General features: G+C 46.7%; 8 non-coding genes and 5 pseudogenes across 8 annotated transcripts in view; all 13 read left to right on the top strand.

The window, feature by feature from the left end:
• LOC142120466 (5S ribosomal RNA) overlaps positions 1–6 on the top strand; it is a 119-nt gene extending 113 nt beyond the window's left edge. The window contains exon 1 of the ribosomal RNA XR_012683686.1: positions 1–6. This exon is cut by the window's left edge and continues 113 nt beyond it. This is a non-coding gene — a ribosomal RNA (5S ribosomal RNA).
• An 80-nt stretch (positions 7–86) lies between these two features.
• On the top strand, positions 87–205 carry LOC142120159 (5S ribosomal RNA). The gene has a single exon (XR_012683588.1). It is a non-coding gene; the product is annotated as a 5S ribosomal RNA (ribosomal RNA).
• Positions 206–286: 81 nt separating this feature from the next.
• LOC142120208 (5S ribosomal RNA) lies at positions 287–405 on the top strand. The gene has a single exon (XR_012683632.1). It is a non-coding gene; the product is annotated as a 5S ribosomal RNA (ribosomal RNA).
• Positions 406–485: 80 nt separating this feature from the next.
• On the top strand, positions 486–604 carry LOC142120470 (5S ribosomal RNA). Its single transcript, XR_012683690.1, has one exon. It is a non-coding gene; the product is annotated as a 5S ribosomal RNA (ribosomal RNA).
• Positions 605–685: 81 nt separating this feature from the next.
• LOC142120318 (5S ribosomal RNA) lies at positions 686–804 on the top strand (annotated as a pseudogene).
• An 80-nt stretch (positions 805–884) lies between these two features.
• LOC142120359 (5S ribosomal RNA) lies at positions 885–1003 on the top strand (annotated as a pseudogene).
• A 272-nt stretch (positions 1004–1275) lies between these two features.
• LOC142120465 (5S ribosomal RNA) lies at positions 1276–1394 on the top strand. The gene has a single exon (XR_012683685.1). It is a non-coding gene; the product is annotated as a 5S ribosomal RNA (ribosomal RNA).
• An 80-nt stretch (positions 1395–1474) lies between these two features.
• On the top strand, positions 1475–1593 carry LOC142120412 (5S ribosomal RNA). The gene has a single exon (XR_012683675.1). It is a non-coding gene; the product is annotated as a 5S ribosomal RNA (ribosomal RNA).
• An 81-nt stretch (positions 1594–1674) lies between these two features.
• Positions 1675–1793, top strand: LOC142120223 (5S ribosomal RNA). The gene has a single exon (XR_012683646.1). It is a non-coding gene; the product is annotated as a 5S ribosomal RNA (ribosomal RNA).
• An 80-nt stretch (positions 1794–1873) lies between these two features.
• On the top strand, positions 1874–1992 carry LOC142120303 (5S ribosomal RNA; annotated as a pseudogene).
• An 81-nt stretch (positions 1993–2073) lies between these two features.
• LOC142120212 (5S ribosomal RNA) lies at positions 2074–2192 on the top strand. Its single transcript, XR_012683636.1, has one exon. It is a non-coding gene; the product is annotated as a 5S ribosomal RNA (ribosomal RNA).
• Positions 2193–2279: 87 nt separating this feature from the next.
• Positions 2280–2398, top strand: LOC142120260 (5S ribosomal RNA; annotated as a pseudogene).
• An 80-nt stretch (positions 2399–2478) lies between these two features.
• LOC142120296 (5S ribosomal RNA) overlaps positions 2479–2500 on the top strand; it is a 119-nt pseudogene continuing 97 nt past the window's right edge.

Genomic DNA, 2500 nt, shown 5'->3' with positions numbered 1-2500 from the left:
TAGGCTTTTTTTTTTCTCTCTTGTTCCGGCCTCCTTCAATGCTGGTTTTGAGATGTATAAGAGATGTAGGTCAATAGGAAACCAATACCTACAGCCACACCACCCTGAACAAGCCCAATCTCGTCTGATCTTGGAAGCTAAGCAGAGCCGGGCCTGGTTAGTACTTGGATGGGAGACCACCTGGGAATACCAGGTGCTGTAGGCCTTTTTTTCTTCTCTCTTGTTCCGGCTTCCTTCAATGCTTGTTTCTAGATGTATAAGAGATGTAGGTCAATAGGAAAACAATACCTACAGCCACACCACCCTGAACAAGCCCAATCTCGTCTGATCTTGGAAGCTAAGCAGGGCTGGGCCTGGTTAGTACTTGGATGGGAGACCACCTGGAAATACCAGGTGCTGTGGGCTTTTTTTTTTCTCTCTTGTTCCGGCCTCCTTCAATGCTGGTTTTCAGATGTATAAGAGATGTAGGTCAATAGGAAACCAATACCTACAGCCACACCACCCTGAACAAGCCCAATCTCATCTGATCTTGGAAGCTAAGCAGAGTCGGGCCTGGTTAGTACTTGGATGGGAGACCACCTGGGAATACCAGGTGCTGTAGGCATTTTTTTCTTCTCTCTTGTTCCGGCTTCCTTCAATGCTGTTTTCTAGATGTATAAGAGATGTAGGTCAATGGGAAAACAATACCTACAGCCACACCACCCTGAACAAGCCCAATCTCGTCTGATCTTGGAAGCTAAGCAGGGACAGGCCTGGTTAGTACTTGGATGGGAGACCGTCTGGGAATACCAGATGCTGTAGGCCTTTTTTTTTTCTCTCTTGTTCCGGCTTCCTTCAATGCTGGTTTTGAGATTATAAGAGATGTAGGTCAATAGGAAACCAAAACCTACAGCTACACATCTCTAAACAAGCCCAATCTCGTTTGATCTTGGAAGCTAAGCAGGGTCAGGCCTGGTTAGTACTTGGATGGGAGACCACCTGGGAATACCAGGTGCTGTAGGCTTTTTTTTTTTCTCTCTTGTTCCGGCTTCCTTCAATGCTGGTTTTTAGATGTATAAGAGATGTAGGTCAATAGGAAACCAATACCTACAGTCACACCACCCTGAACAAGCCTGATCTTGGAAGCTAAGCAGAGCCAGGCCTGGTTAGTACTTGGATGCGAGACCACCTGGGGATACCAGGTGCTGTAGGCCCTTTTTTTTTTCTCTCTTGTTCCGACTTCCTTCAATGCTGGTTTTGAGATGTATAAGAGATGTAGGTCAATAAGAAACCAATACCTACAGCCACACCACCCTGAACAAGCCCAATCTCATCTGATCTTGGAAGCTAAGCAGGGCTGGGCCTGGTTAGTACTTGGATGGGAGACCACCTGGAAATACCAGGTGCTGTAGGCTTTTTTTTTTCTCTCTTGTTCCGGCCTCCTTCAATGCTGGTTTTGAGATGTATAAGAGATGTAGGTCAATAGGAAACCAATACCTACAGCCACACCACCCTGAACAAGCCCAATCTCGTCTGATCTTGGAAGCTAAGCAGGGACGGGCCTGGTTAGTACTTGGATGGGAGACCACCTGGGAATACCAGGTGCTGTAGGCCTTTTTTTCTTCTCTCTTGTTCCGGCTTCCTTCAATGCTGGTTTCTAGATGTATAAGAGATGTAGGTCAATAGGAAACAAATACCTTCAGCCACACCACCCTGAACAAGCCCAATCTCGTCTGATCTTGGAAGCTAAGCAGGGCTGGGCCTGGTTAGTACTTGGATGGGAGACCACCTGGAAATACCAGGTGCTGTAGGCTTTTTTTTTTCTCTCTTGTTCCGGCCTCCTTCAATGCTGGTTTTGAGATGTATAAGAGATGTAGGTCAATAGGAAACCAATACCTACAGCCACACCACCCTGAACAAGCCCAATCTCGTCTGCTCTTGGAAGCTAAGCAGAGCCGGGCTTGGTTAGTACTTGGATGGGAGACCACCTGGGAATACCAGGTGCTGTAGGCCTTTTTTTCTTCTCTCTTGTTCCGGCTTCCTTCAATGCTGGTTTCTAGATGTATAAGAGATGTAGGTCAATTGGAAAACAATACCTACAGCCACACCACCCTGAACAAGCCCAATCTCGTCTGATCTTGGAAGCTAAGCAGGGCTGGGCCTGCTTAGTACTTGGATGGGAGATCACCTGGGAATACCAGGTGCTGTAGGCCTTTTTTTTTTTTTTTTCTCTCTTGTTACGGCTTCCTTCAATGCTTGTTTTTAGATGTATAAGAGATGTAGGTCAATAGGAAAACAATACCTACAGCCACACCACCCTGAACAAGCCCAATCTCGTCTGATCTTGGAAGCTAAGCAGGGCTGGGCCTGGTTAGTACTTGGATGGGAGACCACCTGGAAATACGAGGTGCTGTAGGCTTTTTTTTTTCTCTCTTGTTCCGGCCTCCTTCAATGCTGGTTTTCAGATGTATAAGAGATGTAGGTCAATAGGAAACCAATACCTACAGCCACACCACCCTGA

The sequence above is a fragment of the Mixophyes fleayi genome, unplaced genomic scaffold (assembly GCF_038048845.1).
Source record: "Mixophyes fleayi isolate aMixFle1 unplaced genomic scaffold, aMixFle1.hap1 Scaffold_1991, whole genome shotgun sequence".
NCBI lineage: Eukaryota > Metazoa > Chordata > Amphibia > Anura > Limnodynastidae > Mixophyes > Mixophyes fleayi.
This window is presented reverse-complemented; position numbering and strand designations above follow the sequence as displayed.